At 54.3% G+C, this 19937-nt stretch overlaps 1 protein-coding gene across 1 annotated transcript in view; it reads left to right on the forward strand.

Annotated features, from left to right (window-relative positions):
• The window catches only part of RALY (RALY heterogeneous nuclear ribonucleoprotein), a 123216-nt gene that overhangs the window by 53460 nt on the left and 49819 nt on the right, over nucleotides 1-19937 (forward strand). The gene's annotated exons all lie outside the window — the stretch shown is intronic.

Raw genomic sequence — 19937 nt, forward strand, 5'->3', positions numbered from 1 at the left:
CCAGCCCCTGGTGTGCTGCTGCTTGTGGCAGCAGGATTGCTTCAGTTCCACCCCACTGGGCAGGGCATGCTGGGTTTGGGCACGTTTTCCCTCCTGGTTCATTGCTTATTTTGCTTCTCAAAGTCCTGTTTGCAGTTTGTGGTGAGTGGATGTGACTGTGAGTGACACTTCTGGGTGAGCTAGAGGTGGACTCTGCTCTTGGCTTTCCTGGGGCAGCCTCAGCACGAGAGGTTGCAGTGAGGAGCTGGGGGGAAGCGCTGCAGCTGGGGGATGTTTGCTGGGGGCAGACACTGCCTTGCAGAGCTGCTGTTGGGGTGAAGAGGGTGCCCAGAGTTGGGTCAGACCCCTGGCACTGCTTCTGCACAGGGTTAACAGAGTGGCTGGAGACTGCCTGGCAGAAAGGGACCTGGGGGTGCTGATGGACAAGCAGCTGAAGAGGAGCCAGCAGTGCCCAGGTGGCCAAGAAAGCCAAAGGCCTCCTGGCTGGGATCAGCAATGCTGTGTCCAGCAGGAGCAGGGAGGGGATTGTCCCCTGGCACTCAGCTCTGGGGAGGCCACACCTTGAGTGCTGTGTCCAGTTTTGGGCACCTCAGGCCAAGAGAGATGTGGAGGTGCTGGAGCCAGGGCAGAGGAGGGCAAGGAAGCTGTGAAGGGCCTGGAGAAGCAATCTGGTGAAGAGCAACTGAAGGAGCTGGGGATGGTTAGTGTGAAACAGAGGAGGCTGAGGGGAGACCTCATTGCTGTCTGCAGCTGCCTGAAAGGAGGTTGTGGAGAGGCTGCTGCTGGTCTCTTCTCCCAGGTAATTAGTGATGGAACAAGAGGGAATGGCCTCAAGCTGTGACTGGGGAGGTTTAGACTGGGCAGTAGGAAGACTTTTTCCACAGCAAGAGTGGTCAGGGACTGGAATGTGCTGCCCAGGGAGGTGGAGTCCCCAAGCCTGGCTGTGTTCCAGGGTGGTTTGGCTGTGGTGCTTGGGGCTATGGTTCAGGGGTGAGCCTTGCAGAGTAGGGCTCTGGGTTGGACTTGGTGCTCCTGAGGCTCTTTTCCAAGCTGAATGTTTCTGTGCTTCTGTCCTCTTGGCAGTGGGCTGGGGACAGCACACTCTTGGGATTTCCTTGAACACCAGCAGCTCAGGGCTGTGTTTCTTAACATTTGGATCAGGGTGGAGAGGTTCCTCCATCCCCCAAAAGTACAGTGGTGCCCTCAGGCCACAGCTTAGGAGGATACCCTCCTCAATCAAAAGGAACTCTGGAGAAGTGGAAAGGGGGAGGAAAATGCTCATTTTTGTGGCATGGAGAAGTGGAAGGGGGGAGGAAAATGCTCATTTTTGTGGCATGGAGAAGTGGAAAGGGGGGGGGGGGGAAATGCTCATTTTTGTGGCAGGGCCCAGAAATCTCTTTTATTGAGTCTGCACATAGAGGATTGGAAGTGTCCCATAGTGAAAGCTCAGAGAGCAGCCTTAGGCAGCTCAACTCCAAAGTGCCAACAGCCATGGTACAGTCAGGACATGAGCTTTGAGCCAGGCTGGCTGGAAAGGTTGAGCTGAAAGCACCTCTTTGCAGAAGAGGTTTTGTGGAGGGATCAGTGTGGCCTAAGGTGCTGGGAAATGCTGGCCCTGGATGGAGTCAGTGTGGTTATTGGAAAGGTGGTGTGCTGCCTGAGCAGTGAGATCAATGAGCACTTTGAAGAAGAGGTCTTGTGGAGGGATAGGAAAGTGTTTAGGGATCAGGTCCAGTGACCTGGAGAGAGTGTGACCTATGTGGGGCTGGTTAGTCTGGAGAAGACAAGCCTGAGAGGGGATCTGATCAATGTCTATCAATGTCTGAGGGGTGGGGGTCAGGTGGAGGGGGCCAAGCTCTTTTGGGTGGTGCACAGGAATAAGACAAGGACCAGTGGACACAAAATGAAACACAGAAGGTTCCACCTCAACATGAGGGGAAACTGCTTTACAGTGAGAGTGCTGGAGCAGGGAGCAGGCTGCCCAGGGAGGTTGTGGAGTCTCCTCTGGAGATTTTAAACCCCACCTGGATGCATTGCTCTGCAGACTACCCTGGGGGATACTGCTCTGGCAGGGGGGTTGGACCCAATGATCTCTGGAGGTCCCTTCCAAGCTTTAATGCACTGTGACACTGTGTGAAATGCTGGTCCTGGAGGCAGGGTGGCTACTGGAAACTTGCTGTGCTTCCTGAGCAATGATGTCAAAGAAGAGCTGAGCTGGGAGCTCTCGTCCTGGTTTTCGGGGAGTTTTGGGGCAGCGTGAATGGAGCAGTGGGACTTGAGGTGAGGAAAAGATGGAGTTTGCTTCAGCAGAGGGGGGATGAAGATTTTTGGGATGTAATGATGCTATACACAATTCATGACCTGTAGAGAGAGCAATGTGTGGGTGAGAAGCTCAAGAGGAGCCAGCAGTGAGCACTTGCAGCCCAGAGAGCCAAGCAGAGCCTGGGCTGCAGCAAGAGAAGTGTGGCCAGCAGGGCCAGGGAGGGGATTCTGCCCCTCTGCTCCACTCTGCTGAGACCACAGCTGGAGCTCTGGGTCCAGTTCTGGAGCCTCTGTGCCAGGAAGGATCTGGAGGTGCTGGAAGGTGTCTAGAGAAAGGCCATGAGGATGAGCAGAGGGCTGGAGCTGCTCTGCTCTGCAGACAGACTGAGAGAGTTGGGGTTGTGCAGTTTGGAGCGGAGAAGGCTCTGAGGAGACCTAATTGTGGCCTTCCAGGATCTGCAGGGGGCTGCAAGAAAGCTGGGGAGGGACTTTTGAGGCTGTCAGGAAGGGATAGGACTGGGGGGGATGGAGCAAAACTAGAAGTGGGGAGATTCAGCTTGGATGTTAGGAAGAAGTTGTTGCCCATGAGGGAACAACTGAGAGCCTGGCACAGGTTGCCCAGGGAGGTGGTGGAAGCCTCCTGCCTGGAGGTGTTTGCAGCCAGGCTGGATGTGGCTGTGAGCAACCTGCTGTAGTGTGAGGTGTCCCTGGCCATGGCAGGGGGGTTGGAACTGGCTGACACTTGAGGTCCCTTCCAACTCAAACAACTCTATGATTCTATGCTGTTGTCAAAAGTGGACTTTGCTCCTCCAGTTCTGAGAGAGATGGATCAAAGCAGATCCTCAGTTTCCAGTTTGTCAGGGTTTAGAGTCCTGCTGCAACCCATTTGATCTGATTGCTCTCATGGTTGGGTTTTACCTTGGGAACTTAGGTAGGAGGTAGGTGAAAAAAAATGGGATATAAGCAGGTACAAATGTTTCTCATGCAGGTAGGAGGTCTGCTGTTGCTTGCTGCACCTCAGGAGATCCCAGGTGCAATAAAGAGCCAAGAATTGAACTTTTCTTACTTTATTTGGCAGTGTAATTGAGGCAGCTCTGAATAACAGAAGGGTAAAGCTTCACCTGCACTTTTCAAACCAAAATCAGGCAGTTGGAGGAGAAAGGGCATTTGAGTTCCCTCATGAGCTGTCTGTAGCCAATCTCTGCTCCCAGATGAATTTCTTTGCCTTGGTAGTGGTGGGAGTACCCTGACACAAAGTAGGACTGCAAAATCCTGACCCACAGCTGTGTTTAACCAATGAGCTGGCTCAAATCCCTCTTCTGCATGGATAAGAGAAGTCCTGTCCCCTAGTTTCATGGAGCAGCTTTCAAGTGGGGAGATTCAGCAGGGCTGAAGAAATCTCTTCTCTTTCTAACTGTCACAGCATCTGCAGGAAGAAGGCTGCCAGAAGTTTTACACAGAATCAGAGAATACTTTGGGTTGGAAAAGCCCCCTGAGGTTAAGTCCAACCAGCAACCCAACCCCACCATGGCATCAAACCATGGCCCCAGGTGCCATGGCCACAACTTTCTTGAACACCTCCAGGGATGGGGACTCCACCACCTCTCTGGGCAGCCTCTGCCAATCCCTGGCCACTCTTGCAGCAAAGAAATTCTTCCTCATCTCCAACCTAGCCCTCCCCTGGCACAATTTCAGCCACTTCCACTCTTCCTATCACCTGTGACAGGGGAGAAGAGCCCAACCCCCACCTCACTGCTCCTTGCAGGGAGCTGTAGCAATGAGGTCTCCCCTCAGCCTCCTCTGCTCCAGACTCCAGCTGCTGGAGGTTCGGCTTGGGCTGTTGGCACATTAAAGAGAGCCTTGCACTGTGGAGCCTTCTTTGCACACAGGATATTTACTGCAAGTGGAGGGAAATGTCTTTGATCCTGCAGGCCTTGAACTGCAGCACCTTCTGCAGGCTGTGAGTCCTTCATTTTCTCTGGGCTTCTGCACTCTTGAGCACTGCTGGCTGATTATTTGCTTTTTCATCTTTCACTTCTCCCTTCAATTATTGGGAGCACACAGAAGAAAGGTTGGTTCCAGAGGGAGCTGGGAAGCTACCTATTTCTTGGGAGATGCAGCAAAAAAAGCTGTGAAAATATCTGTGATTCAGGCAGTTGGAGATGAGCAACAAGAGGAGCTCTGGAGAGTGGGGAAGGGGATGAAAAGACAGTCTGAGAGAGCTGGGGTTGTGCAGTCTGGAGTGGAGAAGGCTCTGAGGAGACCTAATTGTGGCCTTCCAGGATCTGAAGGGGCCTCCAAGAAAGCTGGGGAGGGACTTTTGAGGGGGTCAGGAAGGGATAGGACTGGGGGGGATGGAGCAAAACTAGAAGTGGGGAGATTCAGCTTGGATGTTAGGAAGAAGTTGTTGCCCATGAGGGTGGTGAGAGCCTGGCACAGGTTGCCCAGGGAGGTGGTGGAAGCCTCCTGCCTGGAGGTGTTTGCAGCCAGGCTGGATGTGGCTGTGAGCAACCTGCTGTAGTGTGAGGTGTCCCTGGCCATGCAGGGGGTTGAGGCCCCTTCCAACCCTGACTGTTCTATGATTCTATGGAAATGCTCATTCTTGTACTCTAGAGAACTGGAAAGGTTGATGAAAATGCTAACTTTTGTGGCAGGGCTCAGAAAGAGAGACAGAGGTCTGCTGGGGAGAGTCCAGCTGAGAGCCACAAGGACCATTATGGGACTTGATCATCTCTCCTGGGAAGAAAGACTGAGAGCCCTGGGGCTGTTTAGTCTGGAGAAGAGAAGGCTGAGAGGGGATCTGATCAGTGTCTATCAATACCTGAGGGGTGGGGGTCAAGTGGAGGGGGCCAAGCTCCTTTGGGTGGTGCACAGTAGGAGCAATGGATGATGCAAACTGGGACGCAGAAGATTTCATCTCAACATGAGGAGAAACTGCTTTACAGTGAGGGTGACAGAGCCCTGGAGCAGGCTGCCCAGAGAGGTTGTGGAGTCTCCCTCTCTGGAGACTTTCCAAACCAGCCTGGATGCATTCCTGTGTGAGCTGCCCTGGCTGATGCTGCTCTGGTAGGGGGGTTGGTCTGGATGATCTCTGGAGGTCCCTTCCCACCTCCAACATTCTTTGATTCTGTGATTCTATGAAATACCTGCTGCTGAGCCCCAGCCCAGAGCAAAACTAGAAATGGGGAGATTCAGCTTGGATGTTAGGAAGAAGCTCTTCCCCATGAGGGAACAACTGAGAGACTGGCACAGGTTGCCCAGGGAGGTGGTGGAAGCCTCCTGCCTGGAGGTGTTTGCAGCCAGGCTGGATGTGGCTGTGAGCAACCTGCTGTGGTGTGAGGTGTCCCTGGCCATGGCAGGGGGGTTGGAACTGGGTGAGCCTTGAGGTCCCTTCCAACTCTAACAACTCTATGATTCTATGCTGTTGTCAAGAGTGGACTTTGCTCCTCCAGTTCTGAGAGAGATGGATCAAAGCAGACCCTCAGTTTCCAGCTTGTCAGGGTTTAGAGTCCTGCTGCAACCCATTTGATTTGATTGCTCTCATGGCTGGGTTTTACCTTGGGAACTTAGGTAGGAGGTAGGAAAAAAAACTGAATATGACCAGGTACAAATGTTTCTCATGCAGGTAGGAGGTCTGCTGTTGCTTGCTGCACCTCAGGAGATCCCAGGTGCAATAAAGAGCCAAGAATTGTACTTTTCTTACTTTATTTGGCAGTGTAATTGAGGCAGCTCTGAATAACAGAAGGGTAAAGCTTCACCTGCACTTTTACTAAATACCTGCTGCTGAGCCCCCCCACAGAGGGTTGGAAGTGTCCCCTGGTGGAAGTTCACAGAGCATCCTTGTAGCTGAGCACCCTCTGGGGGGCTGGAATGGGTTTGCTGTGCTCTGATCAGCAGCAGAGCGTGGGAGCAGGCCACAAATAACCCCAGGCTCTAATCGCTGCCTCGGGTCATGCCTCAGCTCCCACAGTTCCTGTGCTCCCAAGGATTAGGCTGGCACATGGCAGCCCTTTAAGCTGCAATCTGATGGTGACCTTCTTAGCAGCCTGTGGGCCAAGGGAGGAAGCCATAGGAGAGGTTCCTTGCTTTAGCCTCCAGGGCAGGGGCCAGGGGGAGGTGCAGGCAGCGGCACCCAGCGAGGTGCAGGCTTTGGTTGAGGTCTCGCTGTCTGCTCTGGAGGAGGGTGTGGGATGTGAGCAGTGCCTTCACAGGGCTCATGGTTCAGTCTGAAAAGCTTAACTGTGGCACAGAGTTACCCCCTGTGCCTCAGCCAGAGTGGGCAGCAGGATAACTTCAGTATCCCATGGGAAAGGTGCAGTTAGAGAATCCCAGAATGGGTTGGGCTGGAAGTGTCCTGCAGCTTCCTCTGCTGAGCTCTAACACAGAATGGGTTGGGCTGGAAGTGTCCTGCAGCTTCCTCTTCTGAGCTGTGACACAGAATGGGCTGGGCTGGAAGTGTCCTGCAGCTTCCTCTTCTGAGCTGTGACACAGAATGGGTTGGGCTGGAAATGTCCTGCAGCTTCCTCTTCTGAGCTGTGACACAGAATGGGTTGGGTTGGAAATGTCCTGCAGCTTCCTCTTCTCAGCTGTAACACAGAATGGGTTGGGTTGGAAATGTCCTGCAGCTTCCTCTTCTGAGCTCTAACACAGAATGGGTTAGGTTGGAAATGTCCTGCAGCTTCCACTTCTGAGCTGTGACACAGAATGGGTTGGGTTGGAAATGTCCTGCAGCTTCCTCTCCTGAGCTGTGACACAGAATGGGTTGGGTTGGAAATGTCCTGCAGCTTCCTCTTCTGAGCTGTGACACAGAATGGGTTGGGTTGGAAATGTCCTGCAGCTTCCTCTGCTGAGCTGTGACACAGAATGGGTTGGGTTGGAAATGTCCTGCAGCTTCCTCTGCTGAGCTCTAACACAGAATGGGTTGGGTTGGAAATGTCCTGCAGCTTCCTCTCCTGAGCTGTGACACAGAATGGGTTGGGTTGGAAATGTCCTGCAGCTTCCTCTTCTGAGCTGTGACACAGAATGGGTTGGGTTGGAAATGTCCTGCAGCTTCCTCTGCTGAGCTGTGACACAGAATGGGTTGGGTTGGAAATGTCCTGCAGCTTCCTCTGCTGAGCTCTAACACAGAATGGGTTGGGTTGGAAATGTCCTGCAGCTTCCTCTCCTGAGCTGTGACACAGAATGGGTTGGGCTGGAAATGTCCTGCAGCTTCCTCTGCTGAGCTGTAACACAGAATGGGTTGAGCTGGAAATATCCTGCAGCTTCCTCTGCTGAGCTGTAACACAGAATGGGTTGAGCTGGAAATATCCTGCAGCTTCCACTCCTGTTCTCAAACATCTTCACAAGAAGCTGGCCAGGAGCAGGCAGTGTGAGCTTGCAGCACAGAAGGCAAATCACAGCCTGGGCTGCATCCAAAGCAGCATTGCCAGCAGAGCCAGAGAGGTGATTCTGCCACTTTGCTCTGCCCTGGGGAGACCTCACCTGGAGTACTGTGTGCAGCTCTGGAGCCCTCAAATATAGGAAGGAGATTGACCTGATGGAGAGAGTCCAGAGGAGGCCATGAAAATGCTCAGGGAGTTGGAGCAGCTCTGCTACAAGGACAGACTGAGGGAGCTGGGGGTGTTCAGCCTGGAGAAGAGGAGGCTCTGGGGAGACTTAATAGCAGCCTGACAGTACCTGAAGGGGGCTACAAGAAGGATGGAGAGAGACTGCAAAGGCCTTCAGGGACAGGACCAGGGGCAATGGCTTCAAACTAGAGCAGAGCAGATTGAGATTGGATGTGAGGAACAAGTTCTGCACCATGAGGGCTCAGCCAGTTCCAACCCCCTGCCATGGCCAGGGACACCTCACACTACAGCAGGTTGCTCACAGCCACATTCATCCTGGCTGCAAACACCTCCAGGCAGGAGGCTTCCACCACCTCCCTGGGCAACCTGTGCCAGGCTCTCACCACCCTCATGGGCAACAACTTCTTCCCAACATCCAATCTCAATCTCCCCATTTCTAATTTTTCTCCCTCCCCCCTAGTCCTGTCACTCCCTGACACCCTCAAAAGTCCCTCCCCAGCTTTCTTGTAGCTCCCCTCAGATCCTGGAAGGCCACAAGAAGGCCTCCTGGGAGCCTTCTCTTCTCCAGACTGCACAACCCCAACTCCCGCTTGCTGCAGCCCAGGCTCTGCTTGGCTCTCTGGGCTGCAAGTGCTCACTGCTGGCTCCTCTTGAGCTTCTCCTCCCCCAGCACCCCCAAGGCCTTTTCTTCAGGGCTTCTCTCAAGCCAGTGCCTGCCCAGCCTGGATCAGTGCCTGGGATTGCCCTGCCCCAGCTGCAGGACCTTGCATCAGGATGCCTCCACACTGGGGCCTGAGGTAAGCTGAAGTGCAGTGGCTGAGCTGTTGGTGAGTTGTGCTGAGGAGCAGGGGAATGGCTGCAGGGAGTCTGTGGTTTCATTCTGGACAGCCAGAGGGGAGTCCTGGAGGCAGCCAGCTTGAGTCTGCTCTGTTCACCCATCTGAAACACCTCATCTGACAACACTTCATCCTGCAGGCAGCACCTCTGCCCTCTCCTCTGGAGCCAGAGGGGCTGGTGGAAGGAGGCCAGGTGCCAGCAGGTGGGGGGAGTTGATACCCTGCTGCATTGTGGCATCCAAAGCCAAGCAGTGGAGCTTGGCCCTCCTGCCCCTCCACATTATCCACACCACCTCCTGCTGCAGGATGCTGCCTTTTCTTCTCCTGTGCTTTCCTGCTTCTCATAAGTATTGAGAATGCCTCTGCATTGTTTACCTGGCCCTCACATGCAGTCACAGACTTTACAGCCTCTGCCTTGGCCCCTATTACACGTCCCAAAGCCTCCTCCTTGCCTGGGCCCTCTAATCACTCCAGCAGCACCCATGGTTTATGCCTTGGTTATGCCTCCCTTCCTTGTAATTAATTTTCACACTACCTTGGCTGTCCCTGCTGCCCTCTTTTATTTAATTTATTGCTCACTAGCCATCAGAACCCCTGGGCAAGCCTTTAATTTATCTCTTCCTGTGTCCCCTCAGCCCCCTCTGTCCTTTGCCTTTATTGATTTCTCCAGTCTGATTTCACCCTGGTAGCTGTTGTCTCCTCCTCTTCCCTCCCCTTCCAAATCACTCAGCTGAGTCTTCTCCCCCCACGACTGACCTTGCTGCCTTGTAATTCCCAGCCCAACAAGGGCTGAGATTGCTCTTTGCTGAGTCCCCACCTTGCTTGTGCTCAGTTCCCACCCCAGCCTCCATGTGTCTCAATCACAGAGGCAAAGGTGATTCCCATCCTGGATGCTGTGGTAATGAAATGGTCCTTCTCCAGCAAGCCTCCTCCAAATCTAAGAGGTTTGGTGGCCATAACCTCAGAGCAGCCTTCCAGTACCTGAAGGGAGCTACAGGAGAGCTGGGGAGGGACTTTGGACAAGGGCTGGGAGTGCCAGGACCAGGGACAGTGGCTTGGAGCTGGGAGAGGGGAGACTGAGAGTGGAGGTGAGGAAGAACTTCTTTGCAGTGAGTGTGGGGAGCCACTGGCACAGGTTGCCCTGGGAGGTTGTGGATGCCATCTCCCTGGAGGTGTTCAAGGCCAGGCTGGATGAGGCTTTGAGCAACCTGGGCTGGTTGGAGGTGTCCTTGCCCATGGCAGGGGTTGGAACTGGATGAGCTTTAAGGTCTCTTCCAACCTAAGCCATTCTATGATGCATGCTCTGCTGAGGTGCCTGCAGGCAGTCCCTCACTGCTGGGGCAGGGATGGGCTTGTGTTAAACTCAGCTGCCTTTCAGCTCTGTGCAGGGGGAGATGTTTGTGTCTCAGCCTCTCTTTAGTCCTGCCATTATCCTGGAGATGAGAAAGTGCTGCTGTTGCTGCCCTGGGGAGACCTTGGCTGCTCCTTCTCTTCTGCAGCTTTTGTCCTGGGCTGCATTTCAATAGTGAGCATGTTGTGAAAGTGGAGAGGGACTGAATAACCTTTCCTCTGCCTTTTAGCTGCTCCCTGCCTGCCACAGCTCACAGGAGCTGGATGTCCACAGGGTCAGGCAAAGAGGGAACCTTCAGCTTTGCTCTGTGGTGATGAAGAGTGGAATGCTCTTAGTTATGATCCAGAAATAAATGGCTCATTTCACCTCCCCCTGCACAGAGCTGAAAGCCAGTTCAGTTTAACACAAGTCCATATCCCTGCCCCAGGAGTGAGGGGCTGCCTGCAGGCACCTCAGCAGAGAATGCATCATTGAATGGTTTAGGATGGAAGAGAGCTTAAAGATCATCCAGTTCCAGACCAGCTCCTGCCATCACCTCAATGGGTTTGGAAAACACAGTCCTGCAGATCCAAGGAGTTCTGTTGTCATCTCAAGCCATGGGATTGGCAAACTGAGCCCAAAAGTGGCAGAGGGGCAGAGCTGGGAGGCTGGAGCCAGGTGGGGGTTGGTCTCTTCTCACATGCAGCAAGTGACAGGACAGGAGGAAACAGCCTCAGGTTGTGCCAGGGGAGGTTCAGGTTGGATGTTAGGGAAAAGTTCTTCCCAGCAAGGGTTCTCAGGCACTGTCCCAGGCTGCCCAGGGAGGTGGTGGAGTCCCCATCCCTGGAGGGGTTTCAGAGCTGCCTGGATGTGGTGCTGAGGGCTGTGGTGCAGTGGCAGTGGCTCAGCAGCAGTGCTGGCATTGTGAGCTCTGGGGGACTGCTTGGACTTGATGGTCTCAGAGGTCTCTTCCAGCCTCAACAGTTCTGTGGTTCTGAGCAGAGACCTTTGTCACTGCACCTTGAGCAAGCTTAGTTGATCAGATGGTGTTGGGTGATAGGTTGGACTGGATGATCTCGAAGGTCTCTTCCAGCCTGGTTAATTCTGTTCTGTTCTATTCTATTCTATTCTATTCTATTCTATTCTATTCTATTCTATTCTGTTCTGTTCTGTTCTGTTCTGTTCTGTTCTGTTGCTCTCTGGCACAAGAGTGTTTATTCAGATGAGCATCAGTTCAAAACCTGAAGGTGAGAGGCATGCCTGGTTGTGGAGAAGGTCATGGATTAATTCATGGCCCAGGTTCAAATATTGGGGCCCTCTGCCTAGCTGGAGTGGTCCTCAGAGGTAAAACCACATGAGGTTGGTTTTCTAACTGGGATCAAGCTCAGCCCTGTCTGCCTCAGAGCAAGTGTGGCTGAAGATGCTGTGAGGAGGGTTAGGACAGGAGCCTCACAGGTTCACAGAAGGGATCTGTGGCCAGGACAGTCACACAGCATGGGACAACAGCCAGGCAGAACTGATGCAAAGGACAGGAGATGTTCTGCTGGTGACTGAGCCCTCAGACCACTTCTGCAGAGCCATGTGTCCTACCCACATGCTTTGAGGCCAGCAGGACAGGAATCAGTGAATCACAGAATGGGTTGGGTTGGAAGGGACCTTCAGGATCATCCAGTTCCAATCCCCCTGCCATGGGCAGGGACACCTCCCACCAGCACAGCTTGCTCAAGGCCTCATCCAGCCCGGCCTTGAGCACCTCCAGGGAGGGGACATCAGCAACCTCCCTGGGCAACCTGTGCCAGTGTCTCACCACTCTCACTGGAAAGCATTTCTTTTTAATATCTAGCCCAAATCTCCCTTTCTGAGCCTTCAATCCATTCCCTCTCCTCCTCCCAGCAGGGAGAGGTTGTCCTGCTCAGAGCCAGCAGCCAAGTCCCTGGCGCTCAGTTCAGAGTTTTGCTGTGACTTTGTAGGGCTGCTGCTCTAAGAGGAATGACCCCAGAAAATGCTTGCTTGAGGTGTTTCTTGTGGGATTTGTGGGTTTTTTCCTCTTCCCAGGTGGTGGCATTTCATCCTCATAAGCATTTTTCCACAGAGCTGTCTCTGTGGCAGGCTGTAATCCGTAGATCAGAAGCTCCATGGCGGAGCCGCATGTGGCACCAAAATCCTTCCCAGCCCTTATCAGCATCAGGCTCAGCTGCAAGAGAAAACAAAGCCACAGGAGGGGCTCTGCCAGCCACTTGCTGCTGTCCTCTTTGTCCTTTGTCTCTCCTTCCAGACCTGCCTTTCCATAGAGTAGTAGGGGATGGAAGGGACCTCCAGAGATCACCCAGTCCAACCCCCCTGCCAGAGCAGAGCACCCAGGGCAGGGCACACAGGAACACATCCAGGTGGGGCTTGAAAGTCTCTAGAGAAGGAGACTCCACAGCCTCTCTGGCAGCCTGCTCCAGGGTTCCAGCACCCTCACAGAAAAGAATTTTCTCCTCATGTTGAGGTGGAACCTCCTGGGTTTTGTAGAAACATAGAATCAGAGAATCAATAAGGTTGGAAAAGACCTCAGAGATCACCAAGTCCAATCTGTCACCCAACACCTCCTGACAACTAAACCATGGCTCCAAGTGCCACATCCAATCCCCTCCTGAACACCTCCAGGGATGGGGACTCCACCACCTCCCTGGGCAGCACATCCCAATGGCCAATCTCTCTTTCTGGGAAGAACTTTCTCCTCACCTCCAGCCTAAACCTCCCCTGGCACAGCTTGAGACTGTGTCCTCTTGTTCTGGTGCTGGGTGCCTGGGAGAAGAGACCAACCCCCACCTGGCTACAACCTCCCTTCAGGGAGTTGTGGAGAGCAAGAAGGTCTCCCCTGAGCCTCCTCTTCTCCAGGCTGAGCAACCCCAGCTCCCTCAGCCTCTGCTCACAGGGCTGTGCTCCAGACCCCTCCCCAGCTTTGTTGCCCTTCTCTGGACACCTTCAAGTCTCTCAATGTCCTTCTTAAACTGAGGAGCCCAGAAGTGGACACAATTTGTGTCCATTGCCCCTTGCCCTGTCACAGGACAGCACTGGAAAGAGCCTGGCCACCTCCTGACACCCACTCCTCAGATCTTTGTAACCATTGCTCAGATCTCCTCTCACTCCTTTTGAACTCCTGATGGTATCTAGAGGGAGATGTCACATCAGTTGCAGGCAGGCACTTGGCTGGTGTCAGCTCTGCATGCAGGCTGGGAAAACATCTTCAGGAGACAGCTGTGCTTTGGGGCACAGCAGGCCAGGTGTGGCACCTCCAGTGCAAGATGTAGTGGCCACCATCATGGTGTCTGCACTGGAAATCCTTTGTGAGGGCAAGACTGGGAGCAGAGATGCAGCTCCTGCCTTTGGCCCTTCCCAGGAGCCCCATCTCAGAGCTGTGAGTTGTATGGGAGCAGGGAGTGCCCCAGTGGCTCATTCCCAACTCCCTGCACCATGAAAGCCTCTGCTGGGACTGATGCTGCAGCAGCCCCAAGGCTGGCAGGAGGGCTGGAGAAGTGTGTGAGATCCATTCCCTGCCCATGACAGGAGGCTTGGAACTAACCATTGAATAGAATGGGTTGGGTTGGAAGGGACCTTAAAGACCATCCAGATCCAACCCCCTGCCAGGGGCAAGGTCACCTTCCACTAGACCAGGTTGCTCAAGGCCATGTCCAGCCTTGCCTGGAACACATTGTGATCATCTAGATGATCTTTAAGGTCCCTTCCAACCCAACCCATTCTATCAGTCCATGAGTTCATGACCTGATGCTGCCTTGTGCTATAGAAATGGGATGGTTCCTGCTGCACCACCCCCCAGCCTCTGATCTGCTCATCTTGAGACCACCTCACCCATGCCCACATTTCTAAGTTCCACAGTCCCTGTGCTCTGCACTGCCAGAAATGTTTCTGTAGCATCTACAATTGGGGGTGTCCCCCCAGCCCTCCTGCAGCCCCTTCAGGTACTGGAAGGCTGCTCTGAGATCTTCCTGGAGCCTTCTCTTCTCCAGGCTGAACAGCCCCAACTCTCAGCCTGTCCCTGTAGATTAGGTTCTGCAGCCCCTGAGCATCTCTCTGGCCTCCTCTGGACCCTCTCCAGCAGCTCCAGGTCCTCCTTGTGCTGGGGGCCCCAGAGCTGGAGGCAGTGCTGCAGGTGGGGGCTGAGCAGAGCAGAGCAGAGGGGCAGAATCCCCTCCCTGTGCTGCTGCTCTCCCTGCTCTGGCTGCAGCTCAGCACTCAGCTGGCTCTGGGCTGCCAGGGCCCACTGCTGGCTCCTGGGGAGTTTGTCACCAACTGACACCCCCAAGGCCTTCTCCTCCAGGCTGCTCTCAGCCACTCCTCACCCAGCCTGGATTTGTGCTTGGGATTGCCCCAACCCAGGTGCAGGACCTTGCACTTGGCCTTCATGAGGTTGGCTTGGATTCACCTCTCAAACCTGTCCAAGTCCCTCTGGATGGATCCCTTCCCTCCAGCCTGTCAGCTGGGCCACACAGCTTAGTGTCCTCACCTGCAAACTTGCTGAGAGTGCCCTGAATGCCACTGTCCACACCACTGACAAAGATGTTAAACAGCACTGATCCCAGTGCTGACCCCTGAGGGTCACCACTGCCCACTGGTCTCCATGGTTTGGGCTTCTCTGCCCTCATCTTTTGTCACATCTGTGTGCACTCCCTCAGCACCAGAGCTGCCTTAGTGGTGCAGTGATCTCAGTCTGGAGCAGCAGCACTCCCTGACTCTCATTTTCATCTTAAGCCATGGCATTAATATCAAACTTGCAAGGCATTAGGCCTGTGTGGAGATGCTGCTCTTTGTGTGAGCAGGCAGCTGATGGAAGCCTTAGTGCTGCAGGTGCTGTGCTGCCAATCCACCTCAAGCTGCACTGCATTAGCACTCTGCTATCAGAAATCTCCCTCCTGACAGCAGAAATCTCCCTCCAACAGAGAGCCTGGGGAAGCAGAGTGCTCTGCCTTTGTGTCTGGGCATGTGGCTGTGTGCTGCTTTTCTGCCTTGCTGGTTGGGTTTGCAGAGAGTCTGGCACGTCACTAATGCCTCCTATGGCCCTGGAGGTGAGTGGGAATCAAAGCCACAGCATCCTGCTGCCAAACATGTTGGGGTTGTAAAGGAGCCAACAAGGCTCTCTCCAGCTCCCTGAAGGGAGGTTGGAGCCAGGTGGGGGTTGGTCTTTTCTCCCAGGCAGGCAGCACCAGAACAAGAGGACACTGTCTCAAGCTGTGCCAGGGGAGGTTTAGGCTGGAGGTTAGGAAGAAATTCTTCCCAGAGAGAGTTGTTAGCCATTGGGATGTGCTGCCCAGGGAGGTGGTGGAGTCCCCATCCCTGGAGGTGTTCAAGAGGGGATTGGATGTGGCACTTGGAGCCATGGTTTAGCTGTCAGGAGGTGTTGGGTCACAGGTTGAGATGCTGGAAGAGGTTCTGCAGAGATGAGGCTGAGGCTCCACCCCTGGAGACATTCAAGCTCAGACTCGATGTGGCCCTGGGCAGCCTGATCCAGTTGGAGGTGTCCCTGCTGCCTGCAGGGGGGTTGGACAGGATGACCTTTGAAGGTCCCTTCCAACCCAGTGTACTCTGTGAGTCTGTCAGCCAGTGGCAGGGCTGCATGGATGTCCCAGGGGAGGTCTAGGCTGGTAGCCAGGCTACCTCATGCTTTAGTACCCAGAATCTGCTTTCTGCTGAGCCACTGCTGGCTTTCAGTTCTGCAAGTGGGCCAAAAGGCAGGGAACAACATGCTGGAGTTATAAAATCCAACTGCTGTGGCTGAGAATTGTTTTAGAAAAGACTTTTTGCTGCTTTTCTCACTGCAGTTCTCCACCAGGACCACAGCAGGCTGGGGTTCCCCCCCCACACACACCTTATTCCAGTCAGCAAACACAGCTTAGCTCAAGGTAAATCCTTCTTATCCTTTCCTGATTCATCATTCCCTTACCCTGTACCAGATCCATCACTTGTCTCAGGGTTTAAATCCAGGAGCCCAGCTGGGATGAAGAGCTGGGGAGGGAGAGGAGTGCTGCTCTAAGAAGTCTGTCTGCAGAGAGGGAACATTTTAGATTGGGTGTTAGGGGAAAATTTAGATCCACTTTCAGGCTGGGGATGAGGGAGAAAATTCTTTGCTGCAAGAGTGGTCAGGGACTGGCACAGGCTGCCCAGGGGGGTGGTGGAGTCCCCATCCCTGGAGGTGTTCAGGAAATGTGTGGCCATGGCACTTGGGGCCATGGTTTGGTGGCTGTGGTGGTGTTGGGCTGATGGTTGGACTGGATGATCTTAGAGGGCTTTTCTTAGAGGGCCTTTCCAACCCAAATCATCCCTGGAGGTGTGGAAGAAAGCTGTGGACAAAGTACTTGGGGCCATGGTTTGATGGCCATGGTAGGGTTGGGCTGATGGTTGGACTGGATGATCTTAGAGAACTTTTCTTAGGGGGCCTTTCCAACCCAAACCATCCCTGGAGGTGTGGAAGAAAGCTGTGGCCATGGCCCTTGGGGCCCTGGTTTGGTGGCCATGGTGGGGTTGGACTGATGATTGGACTGGATGATCTTAGAGAACTTTTCTTAGGGGGCCTTTCCAACCCAAACCATTCCTGGAGGTGTGGAAGAAAGCTGTGGCCATAGCCCTTGGGGCCCTGGTGGGGTTGGACTGATGACTGGACTGGATGATCTTAGAGAGCTTTTCTTAGGGGGCCTTTCCAACCCAAACCATCCCTGGAGGTGCTCCAGATACCTGTGGCCACGGCCCTTGGAGCCCTGGTTTGATGGCCATGGTGGGGTTGGGCTGATGATTGAACTGGATGATCTTAGAGAACTTTTCTTAGGGGGCCTTTCCAACCCAAACCATCCCCAGAGGTGTGGAAGAAAGCTGTGGCCATGGACCTTGGGGCTCTGGTGGGGTTGGACTGATGATTGGACTGGATGATCTTAGAGAGCTTTTCTTAGGGGGCCTTTCCAACCCAAACCATCCCTGGAGGTGTGGAAGAAAGCTGTGGACAAAGTACTTGGGGCCCTGGTTTGATGGCCATGGTGGGGTTGGGCTGATGATTGGACTGGATGATCTTAGAGGGCTTTTCTTAGAGGACCTTTCCAACCCAAACCATCCCTGGAGGTGTGGAAGAAAGCTGTGGCCATGGCCCTTGGGGCCCTGGTTTGGTGGCCATGGTGGGGTTGGGCTGATGGTTGGCCTGGATGATCCTGGAAAGCTTTTCCAACCCAAACAATTCTGTGGTTCTCTGACCATCATCTGCTGTGGCTATGGGCAGTTAGGTCAAAGGGTGCAAGGGAATGCAGCTGGGCTGTGCCAGCTGAGCTATCTTGCTGAGTCTCAATTAATCCCCTAATTGCCTTTGCCTTTCCTTTCCTTTTCTTTAAATCATTGGCTCCCAAATTACTGAGCTGAGTTGCAAATGCTCTGGAACATAAACCTGAAGGGCTCTCTATTGACAATCTTGGAACTGCAAATTGTATTTGTTGTGGAGGGAAGGGGGGGGGGGGAAAAACAACCAAAAATAATGAGGCAGTGCCTGGTTAATTGGTTGCAGGTTGCAATGTCTGTGCACTTTAGGTAAAGCAAAATACAGCTATGGAGGGGATCATTATGAAAGAACCCTTTCCTCTGAGTCAGCAGAGTTCAGAGCTGGGAAGGAAACAGATCTCTATTCCATCAAACTTCCAGATAAGACCTTGCCCTGGGATGAGCTGACTGGTGTGGGATGGGCAGAGAGGGAGAGGTTGGGGTTTCAGAGCTCAAAAAGCAAGAGCAGAGCATCTCCTGCCTGAACTGGCCTGGCCTCCCTTTGGGAGCCTTCTGAACTGTGGCCTTCCACTGTCTGCAGGGGGCTCCAAGAAAGCTGGGGAGGGACTTTTGAGGGGGGCAGGGAGGGATAGGACTGAGGGGGATGGAGCAAAACTAGAAGTGGGAGGTTGAGATTGGATATGAGGGAGAAGTTGTTGCCCATGAGGGTGGTGAGAGCCTGGCACAGGTTGCCCAGGGAGGTGGTGGAAGCCTCCTGCCTGGAGGTGTTTGCAGCCAGGCTGGATGTGGCTGTGAGCAACCTGCTGTAGTGTGAGGTGTCCCTGGCCATGGCAGGGGGTTGGAGCTGGCTGAGCCTTGAGGTCCCTTCCAACCCTGACAATTCTGTGATTCTATGATTCAAGGCCAGCCCTGTGGCACCAAGGAGCAGCCTTAGGATCCCTCCAAGGAGGATACCTTGTCAGCCCTGTGGAAAAAGGCCTGCTGGCTTTCCTTGGGGCTCTGGCTGTGGAGGAGCAGCCTCAGACATGCAGCTGCCTGCTGATCCATCTCCTGCTGATGGGCAGAGGGACAGCTGGGACATGGCACACTAATCTTTGCTCTGGCAGAAGCACCTGGCAGGCTGGGGGGAAATATTATGAGAGCAGTGAGGAGCAGTGGCTCTGACAGTGCAGTCCCAGAGACATGAGGACCTCCTTGGGAGTGCTGGTGGACAAGTTCTGCATGGGACAGCAATGTGCCCTGGGGGCCAAGAAGCCTGATGGGATCCTGGGCTGCATTCAGAGGAGTGTGGCCAGCAGAGCCAGGGAGGTTCTCCTCCCCCTCTGCTCTGCCCTGCTGAGACCACACCTGGAATATTGCATCCAGCTCTGGGCTCCACAGTTCAGGAGGGACAGAGATCTGCTGGAGAGAGTCCAAGGGAGGGCTGCAAGGATGCTGAAGGGACTGCAGCACTGCCTGGGGAGGAGAGGCTGAGGGCCCTGGGGGTGGTTAGTCTGGAGAGGAGAAGACTGAGAGGGGATCTGGTCAATGGCTATAATCATGTGCAGGGTGGTGTCAGGAAGGGGCCAGGCTCTTTTTGATGGTGTCCTGGGACAGGACAAGGGGCAATGGACACAAACTGGAGCCCAGGAGGTTCCACTTCAACAAGAGGAGAAAATTCCTTACTGTGAGGGTCCCAGAGCCCTGAAGCAGGCTGCCCAGAGAGGCTGTGGAGTCTCCTCCTCTGGAGACTTTCAATCCCCACCAGGATGTGTTCCTGTGTGACCTGCTCTGGCAGGGGGGCTGGACTCTGGAGGTCCCTTCATCCCCCTCCCATCCTGTGCTGCACCTGGGGCTCCTACAGGCTGTAGCTCCACTCCCCTGTGTCGGTCCCTGGTTTCTCAGCACATCCCTGGGGCAGAGGCTGGCAGCTGTGTGCAGTGGCTGAGGCAGGGGTGGGATGCTGGGTGGTGAGTGGTGACCATGCACTGATTTCAGTGCCAGCTCACACCTCCAGCTGGAAGGGACCTGGCAGCTCCTTTGGTGACAGTGAAGGAAGGAGGAGTGAGGAAGGCCTTGCCCAGCTCTCACTCTGCAGCAGCTGCACCCAGTGAAGGAGCCTGGGTGTGAGGGAGAGGGTTTGCAGCTCCTGGGTAGCGGGCGGATCAGTGCTGGGATGTGCAGCAGCTGCTGTCAGCAAAGCGTGGGGCTGAGCCTCATTAGCCCTGGCTGGGAGAGGCAGTTCAGCCTAATTGTTCACTCTACTTAAAAAGCAGAAGCAGGAGAAACTGCCAGCCTGGATCCTCCGGGTGTGAAGTGCTGGAAATAATGGAGCCAAGGGCTGGCTGTTGGTGTTCAGAGCGGTGTGAAAAGAGCAGGGCTGCGAGAGAAGGCAGCAGAGAAAACATTTCCCCTGCTGCTCTGCTCTCCCACAGACACTCAGCTGCGTGCAGACTTTCTGCCAAGTGTGGTGGTAGAGCCTTGTGGCAGAGGAGAGGGACTGTGCCTGGGTCTGGGGTCCCCCAGCAGGCTGGAGTCTTGCAGGAGTGCTGCCTCTGAGCGAGGGGAAGGAGGCTCTGGGGATGGATTTCATAGAAGGGGTTGGGAGGGACCTTCAGGATCAGCCAGTTCCAACCCCCTGCCATGGGCAGGGACACCTCCCACCAGCCCAGGCTGCTCAAGGCCTCATCCAGCCTGGCTGCAAAC

The sequence above is a fragment of the Melanerpes formicivorus genome, unplaced genomic scaffold (assembly GCF_026170545.1).
Source record: "Melanerpes formicivorus ecotype bairdi unplaced genomic scaffold, bMelFor1.0.p_v2 SCAF_19, whole genome shotgun sequence".
In the NCBI taxonomy this organism is placed as follows: Eukaryota; Metazoa; Chordata; class Aves; order Piciformes; family Picidae; genus Melanerpes; species Melanerpes formicivorus.